Here is a 10,000-nt window from a genome sequence, read left to right as displayed (position 1 = left end):
TTCGAAAAGGAATGATTGATTGTTAAAAAAAAAAAAAGAAAGAAAGAAAAAATGTTTGGTCTATCCTTTAAGTTTTTTCTAGATTTTTTTTCTTCCTATATATATTTACAACTGGAACATACACACTAGTAATGCATACATGCATACGTTTGGATCGTTAGCTAACGGTCGTCACCGTTAACAAGCGCCATCTTGTCCCACGCGCCGAGTTATTCACACATTTCATTTTTCTTTCATCTATCCTATTTATACAAAGAAATATCACATTTTTGTTATAATAATTAAAAAAAAAAAAAAAAAAAAAAAAAAAAAAAAAAAAAAAAAAAAAAAAAAAAAAAAAAAAAAAAATTAGTAAAAAGAGAAAGAACAAAAATTCTAAACAAATATCCGATCTCTTATATCTCACTTGATTCTTATTATCAATTATAATACATCGGTTGTATTTCTCTTATCATTAGTATTCAACTTAAGTAACATTTATGATTAAATCATTAGAGAATGAATCATAATTTTCATTCTGTCGGATTGAGGATCTCTTTATTAAGGATAACGATTAAGGAAAGGACAATAAACCGATACTGGAGGACGAATACAAATTTTCGTTTCATTGATTAGTTTACTACGTTCGATCATGTTCTTCGTGGTTGGATCTAACGGTAGTATTTATAATCATTGTTATTTGGACACACGACATATACACGCGCGCACACACACAAATAAAAGTATGATTCACAAATATTCATATATATCTATAAATATATATATATATATATATATATATATATATGTATATATATATACACATACATAACATAGGTTATATTCATGCTACTGATCTCAAGTCTCTTGGGCCGCACCTCACACATACATTCTAACATATACTACCTTCTTGTACAATTAAATGAAAGGTAATCCGATGTTTGTTTCGACGATGTGCATGCATATATATATATATATATATATATGTATATATACATATACACATACACACGTAGTACATACTCGAGAGAGGTATAACCTCTCTTCTTACGAGCTGTGTTCGCAAACGCGTTCTTTACTCGTTCAATCTCGAGAACGAATCCCATTTTATTACTTGCACGGTCTCGACCTCGCTCACAAATCAAAATTTTATTTTATTTTATTTTATTTTATTCTTTTTTATTTATTTATTTATTTATTTATTTATTTATTTATTTATTTAAAAGTTGTAAATACGAAGGGTCACAAGTATATATATACGTTTTACATTTCCACATACATATATATTTGTATTTAATTCTCTACAGAATCTCGGAACACTTAATTAATCAAAATTGGTTTGAATTGTACGCCATTTTTTTTTCTTTCCTTATTCTTTTTTTTTTTTTTTTATTTCTCTCTCTTTCTCTCTTTTTTATGATCAATGACGTCACATTCATCCTATTCGATTCTTTATCGTAACAGTAATGCCAACAATAAAATACCATTGTTTGCGTTTCTCTTCCGAGAATCTCGTTTCTAGTGGTCGTCCTTTCTTTCCTTCTTTGGCGGAAGATCGAAGTCCAGTGATAGAAAATGAGGTTGGAATTATTCTTTCTTCTTTTTTTTTTTTACAATGAGTTTTTTATTTTTTATTTTTTTTATTTTTTTATTTTTTGGGGTGTGGGATCTTTTATGAATAGTCGACATATTATTTTGTTGAATATTATTTATACGTCCATTTAATAGATTTCCTAAATCATTTTTGAAATCACATATGATTTATTACAGTAGCCGGTTGTTAATTAAGATTGGAATTACATTTCAATTAGGACGAATGCAATTCGAAGGATGAACTTATCGTAATAAATACAATTTTCGTGTCTTTCATTGATTATACTTTAAATAGAATTGATAGATTTATATTGAAATCGTATGATTTTTAATACAGTAGAATAAGGATATTGAGGTTAGAATTAATTTTAATTAGGATAAACTGTTTTGTATCTTTTATTGATTATTTAATAGAATTGATAGATCGTTTTGAAATCGTACGATTTAGCAGTGGAACAAGGACGGAATCATTTGTTCATATTCAAGGACTCGGGAAAGAGAAAGAGAGAGAGAGAAATAGAGAAAGAGTCAGAGAGTGAGAAAGAGAGAGAGAGAGGGACATATATATGTACATCATATGCACTTATGTATGTATGTATATATGTATATGTGTATGTGTATGTGTATGTGTATGTGTATGTATATGTGTATATGTATGTGTGAAGACGGAGACAGGCATTTATCTTAAGAGAAGCGGAAAGTAGAAACGCATTTTCGTATAAAGTTCCTTGAGTTTGGTCGAGAAGGTTAATAAATGCGGATGACTCGTAGCAAGTTTTTCTTATGCATATATTCTCGTAAAGTTATTCTCAGTGTCGTTCAAATGAAGCTATCAAGAAATATTTTATATTAATCAAATAAACGTACGGTTTCTATAAGTTTTAAATATAATCGTATGAACGATCAGAATTTATTGCGAAATTGATAAAATTGTACATTGTAATTATAAGAAGATAGAGATATAGAGAGAAAAACAGAAAGAGAGAGAAAGAAAGAGAGATATCTTTCAATCGTGATTGTACATTGAATCAGACTTGTTAAACGTCGATTGAAAAGTCAATAAGTATCGTTTCAAGTCTATTTCATTATATCTATATGTACGTATGTATGTTAGATTTTCTACGCTTTGAGTTTGACTTATGACTTATTAATATTAAATAGTAGAGATCGTTGAGTATGGTATAAGATATCGGGGAATCAAAAGTTCCTAAATGATGATGGAAAAGATTCTCTTAGTGTAGTTTTACGATCTGATAAAAAAAGAAAAGAAAAGAAAAGGAAAGAAGAAGAAGTAATTAAATTTTTTAAATCTCATCTAAGAATTTTTCATTTGTTAAATGTTAGCTCTTGATCAGCCATCTCCTTTTTATTTTTTTCGATTTGTTCCGAAGATAAGTTCATCATTTTTTTTTTTATTGTAGCATCAAGCATTGTTAAAAAGTAATATTTCTTTTTTCCTTCATTTTTTTTTTTTTTTTTTTTTTTTTTTTTTTTTTTTTTTTTTTTTTTATAACTATGTTTACCGTAGAATTTAGTATAATTGCATTAGTAACGTCGATGTTTCATGCGTTAGCTTTTATTTAATTTTTTATTTTTATTGCCCAACAATTACGTAATATGTACGTAATATTAATTTAGAAGATACAAGATCGAATCGTAATTATCGCATTATTATGCGTTTTCTCTTTTTTTTCCTTTTGTTTTACTTTTCCTTCCTTCTTTTTTTTTTTCTTTTTCACGAAAACAAAAATTCTTCCCCTTTGCCAGTGTAAGAAAATCGATTTGACCGTCGTCTATGTCTCGAAACTCGATCTATCGAAGTTTGAAACGATCGTATTCGGGTCACGTGCAACAATAGGCGACATGCAAAGAAAGAGTGTTGTATGATATCGAGGTTAGAGCTACGTGAAATGCCAAAGTGAGTTTAAGCGGATTCACACGGAATGTGCCACTGCTTTCCTTTTGGTACGCTTTTTTCAAAAGTTGTATAGTATATGTATATACATACATACATATGTATGTATGTATGTATGTATGTATGTATGTATATATGTAGGAGAGAATTCCTAAGGTCACTTCTTTCTTCCTCCTCACGTAGGAACGTCGCTAGACTCTGCTAACGCATCGTTTTCTTCCAATGAGCAAAATTGCAGGATGGATATAGATAGATTAGATCGTGATTATATTGGGGTATGTGACGAAAAAAGTGCGCCAATTTTAAATCCAATTTTATTTCTCTTTTACGTCTTCAACAAAATTGATATAATATGAAAAACTTTATAATATAATGACTTATAATATAATTATAAAAAAAAAAAAAAAAAAAAAAAATTTTATAATCTATAATATACTATAATTTAGTTATATATATTTATATATTTATATATATTTATATATATGTATACTACACTTGTACACGTTATGATATATTTTATAGTTTATACTGCAATGCATGATAACCTATCTTTCTTTTTTCTCCCTTTTTTTTTTCTTCTCAAATAACTGTACTATATCAATAATAAGATATAACTTTTATTTAATTTTTCAACATAGATAAAAAGAAAGAATTAATTTTATAGCTTATAAAAAATTAAATAACGTTTCACAAACAAATGGACACACACACTCATATATATATATATATATATATATATATATATATATATATCAGCATAACTTCAAAGTTACGTAACATTAATATATGGGATTAAGAATCTGTATATCTGATGCAACTATATATGTATATATATATATATATATATATATATATATAAAGAAAAACAAGTTTACTTAAAATAAATATCGTTCTTTATTTAATAGACAGACGTTACCTCGAACGTCATTCATTCTTCTCTTTTCCATTTTTTTTTCTTTTTTTTTTTTTCTTTTTTTCTTCTTTTGTTCTTCTTCAAAGGCGATAATTAGACGAAGTCTAATTGTTTATCGGACTGATATATACATACCTTTATTCGTATTTTTATTATCAACCAATTAAATGCAATCGTTGAAAAGTAGAGATACAGACTTTTCTCTAATATAGCTTTGCGTGTTATTACATTTGTCACGCGATGTGTTAATTTCTCTTATGTAATAGAAACATACACACATACATATCATATATGATATATATATATATATATATATATATATATATATATATATATATATATATATATATATATATATGAGAAGTGACGAACAACTACATCATTAGAAGAAGGAAGTTGTTATTAAAATGTAATGTAAGCGGTTAGACGAACGGGCGTCGTTGACTTCGTTGTTGATACATACATCTTCATGAACTTCATGAACTTATTATATATATATATATATATATATATATATATATATATATATACATATTTATTTTGCATATACTTTATTACAAGTTATCTTCTTTGTAAAATGGACTTTGCCGTTTGAACAAGGAATAGCTTTAAATGTTGATAAGGAAGAAAAAAAAAAGAATCTTGATTTTTCACGTCACATTATTTTTCTTTCTCTTTTTCCTTTTTTTTTTCCTCTTTTTTCTTTTTTTTTCTTTTTTTTATTTTTCCTTTTTTTTCATTCTTTGTATACATGTACGGTACGTACGTGCATACAAGTTGAGTACGTCTTTATAGACTTTGTTCTTTTAAACAACGAATAACTTATAATATCGATTAGAATAAAAAAAGAAAAAGAGAGAGAGAGAGAGAGAGAGAGAAGCACTGATAATTTTTAACATTTAATTACTTTTTGCGATACATTTTGGGTTTGTAGTTTTATGATCTCTGACAGAAAAAAAAGTTTCGATCTTTTCTTTTTCCGGCTTTTCTTTTTTTTTTTTACACAACGGAGTATAAAACGAGCATTAGAATAGACTTATAAGTTGAATAAAACCTCATAGAGACAGAGTAGAAATTATTCAAGGATCGAAGAAATAAAAAGACGTAATTGGTCGAAGTGTGTTAAACATGCAAACGGTATATACGTACGTTCATTAGCATACTCGAGAGCTCTCTGTGGTTGTTGTTGCAGGACAAGTAGAAGAGTCATGTTTCTCGTATCTAATCATTCAACGAATTTGAATTTTTGGTTAGAACGTAATAATTGAGAATGATTATGTATTATATCTATCGTAAATATAATCGATCACGTTTTATACGAAATATATATTTTTGATTCGTGGAAAATCGAAGGGGATGAGGATGGAGTCGACCAAAAGTATTTTATATGATATTTTAAAAATTAATTACGCACTTTTTCGCGACCCTTTAGATTAATTTTTCTTTCTTGTTCGAATCGTCGAACTACGAGCCTAGAAATTCTTTTTATTGCTATCTATCTATTTGAAACAAATAATTAACGTAAAAGTCTTGGAAAAAAAAATCTTTTTTTTTTTTTTTTTTTTTTTGTACATATATATATATATATATTAATAGAACATAGAAAATCGAGTCTTGAGTATTAAATATATGTTACTTTTTATTTCTATGTAAACGTCGAAGAAGAAAATTTTGTAATCAATAAATATTTTTTAATAAATTTTAATTTTTTAAAGAAAAGAAAAAAAATATATGTATATATATAAACGAAAGAAAACAAAAATTTATGTAATACTAATATTAATGATATTACATTTTTATATGCTTACAATCATCAAATAAAAAAATTTTCTGAATAAATTTTAATATATAATATATAATAATCACACATTTTTATAGTAATAATCATTGAGTTAAAAAAATTTTTTTTTTCAACGCCACTAAAATTTCCTGAATAAATTTTAATGAAGGAAAAGAAAAATTGCAATAAATAAATAATATGAAATAAATAACAAAAGAGAGAGAGAGAGAGAGAGAGAGAGAGAGAGAGAGAGAGAGAGAAGTATTTATATTTTGATCATTACGAAACGATATATGATCGATCATATATCTCGATACATGAATCGGCAACAACCAATTGCATACTAGACGATACTAATTAATAATTAATAGGAACGTTACGTACATTTATATGCTTATGAATACAAGTGGCAGTAACAATAGATACACAGTCTCTCTCTTTCTCTCTCTCTCTCCCTCTTTATCTCTCTCTTTATCTATCTCTCTCTCTCTCCCCCTTGTAGACATAGGGGAGGAGGTAGTTGTTTAATAGCTTCGTATATAGGGCGAATGCAAAACATCCTGCATCGTTAAAGAATAAACTTTGTAAGAACATTGTCCAGTCTTTCGTTCTTATTTTTTTTTTCTTTCTTTCTTTCTTTCTTTCCTTCCTTCATTCTTTCTTTTTTTTTTCTCTTCTTCATCTCGAAATTTTGTTGCCACGATATTATCATTAATTAGAAAAAAATGTGCAGTTGTAAAATTCGCAAAAAGAAATTTATATATCTCGGTGGTAATCATTATTTATAGCGTCGAATATATTCGCCCATGTTCAATTGATCTTTTTTCAATTCTTTGGTTTTTTTTTTTTCTATTTTTGCTTTTCTTTTTTTTTTTTATATACGTATGTGTTTCCTTTTTTTCATAGATAGAGCGAAGCAATAATTCTTAGATCTTAGACTTTAAAAAATCAATTACATATTCTTCTTCGAGACTTATTTTTCGACGAGTTTCTTTTTTTTCCTCTTTTTTTTTTTTTTCTTTTTATTTTCTTTTTTTCTACAGATTCAATCAATCATCGTACTGTATTTGTAAAAATGTTCAATCAAACTTTTTTCACATTCTTTTTACATACCCGTACAATCTGCGCCCGGACAAAAAGTTCGTCTTAATTAATTTTTAAAAAATCGATTGTTTCATTTCGAGATTCTTTTTTTTTTTTTTTTTTTTTTTTTTTTTTTTTTTTTTTTTGAAATCGTAGAATTGCAAGCTCGCATACCTCGTAAAAAATAGTGCGAGTCCACGAGTTTTGGAAAAAAAATAGTAATTATTTTTTAATATCATCTAGGAACATTTGGTTCGTTTAAGAACTTTAGGCCTACTTTGTTAGGATTTGAGTATATATATTTTTGTTATTTATATATATATATATATAAATGTGTTCAAAGGAAGGAAGGAAGGAAGAAGGAAAGAAGTTGGACTCTCTGATAACTTTGTAGGTCAACGTAAAAAGTAATTTGATCGCCATAGCCGTGGAAAATGTAGGATTTCGTTGGCGTAACAAACTAACAGAGTTTCCACAAGTATGGTATAGTTATATATCATAGGAAACACCTGCAGATGACGATAAGGGGTACCTGAAAGAGAGACGGTATTGTACTTGCATCAAGGCTGCCACTGTCGTTTCCCGAATGTCCGCAGTGCGGCAATCCTTTGTCGTTGGTATCCCAGTGATGTAGAAGAAAGAGATAGACAGAATGAGAGAGAGAGAGAGAGAGAGAGAGAGAGAGAGAGAAGTCTTCCTTTAAAGATGATGTCCTCGATCGTGTTCATGTATCTGGCGATGATCCATGATATTGCTTCGCATGTGTGTATGCGTGTGTGTCTATATTATATATTTTATATATATTTTGTTTATATATATATATATATAATTTATTTTACTGTAGACGTATAATTAATTACATACGTAATGATTATTATTATTATCATTATATTATTTTCATCATATGAAATATAATTATATAAATATACGATTACATATATCGCAAAAGATATATGTATTTTTTACATTATCATGTAGCTTAATTTCAAAGTGCTATCCAATGAAATAAATATTAATATTCAATGAAATAATAATAATAATAATAATAATAATAATAATAATAATAATAATAATAATAATAATTAATCGAGTATATTAATTTTATATGGATACTGATAAATAAATTTACGATAAATCTAATATTATTATATTGATATTATTAATATAATAAAAATATATAATAAATATATTAATACTTATAATTATATTATATATATATATATATATATGTATGTAATAGATGCACAGATCATGTATAAATATATATCTAATTGTATCGTATATCATGTATATTGTCATATATCATATATACATATATATATTTTTAATTAATTACACAATTAGATAATATGTATTGGGAGATGTGTATGTCGTAATTTGAATATAAAATTACGCCTTAAAGAAAATCTTTAAAATGTGGATACATCTATGATCGTCAAAAAATTAATCGACTGTTTGACGATATGTATCTTTACGATGCATAATAAACATGATCCATGCATGGATACACACGAACTGAGAGAGACAGACAGACAGACAGACAGATAGAGAGAGAAAGAGAGAGAGTGAGGTTTATGTGTGCCATATTAATCGGCCAGGGGAAGTACACAGTGCATAAAGTCTCGAGAGTTGAGTTTAGTTGAAGAGAATTATTTGGAACGATCGCGAATATAACGCGAGAGGAGACTAGTCGTAAAAATTTCGCCATATAATGTAAGATTTATCTTATCTGTAAGATGTTATCTTCTCTTTGAGGACACACCATCATTTAGAAGAATAAGAAGAAGAGGTAGATGAAGAAAAAAAAAAGAGAGGGAGGAGGAGGAAGAGGAGAAGGAGAAGGAAGAAGAGAGGAGGTCATCCTCCTTCTCTTATTCTAACTATAGTATAACATTGTAGTTACCAAAGGATATTTGAAACGTGAAATATTTTATTTATTTATTTGATGTATATATTTATAATTGGGATACCAATTATGAATCATATCCGTGATACAATAGAGAAGGAGATGATGGTCAACGATGATCATTAATGTTTATTATTTATTTTTTTTATATGGGCACGATTAATGTTATATTAAATGTTTCTATGAAAGATTTACGTTGGATTTTTTTTTTTTTTTTTTTTTTTTTTTTTTTTTCCCTCCTTATTTAGGATTTCTATTATTATTCATTGCGGCGAAAAATTGTTGTATATCTATTATGTCACACACACACATATGTATATATATATGTATATATGTATGTATATATGTATTTCACTTGTAAAGCTTCATTGACAGTTTTACGGACTTAGAGAGAAAGAGAGAGAGAAAGAGAGAGGAAGAGAGAGAGAGAGAGAGAGAGAGAGAGAGAGAGAGAGAGAGAGAGAGAGGAGAGGAGAGGCATACAAAAACGTGAAAATAAGAGAGACGTTTTCTATTCTATGATACTCGTTAATCGTCGTGTAATAGTTAAGTTAAGAGATAAACTGTGTCGTGTTGTGACATACTGACCCCTTCTTGTCCTAGACGCATGAATAATCTCTATTTATTATTATCGATTACGAATCAGAGCCGTACCGCATCATAAACGTACGTATATGCGTACGCCGTTTGTTTGTATGTGCGTATATGTGCACGTGTTCGATCGATCGATTGATCGGAGATACAGAGAGTGATCTTAGAAATGACCTTACCTGTTGTTTTTAATCCTTTACCAATTAATTTGATCGATTTTATTTTTGAGGGTAAAAGAGG

General features: G+C 27.7%; 1 protein-coding gene across 1 annotated transcript in view; it reads left to right on the top strand.

Annotated features, from left to right (window-relative positions):
• The window catches only part of LOC124951165, a 76,512-nt gene that overhangs the window by 4,003 nt on the left and 62,509 nt on the right, over window positions 1-10,000 (top strand).

The sequence above is a fragment of the Vespa velutina genome, chromosome 8 (assembly GCF_912470025.1).
Source record: "Vespa velutina chromosome 8, iVesVel2.1, whole genome shotgun sequence".
NCBI classification, from domain to species: Eukaryota; Metazoa; Arthropoda; class Insecta; order Hymenoptera; family Vespidae; genus Vespa; species Vespa velutina.
This window is presented reverse-complemented; position numbering and strand designations above follow the sequence as displayed.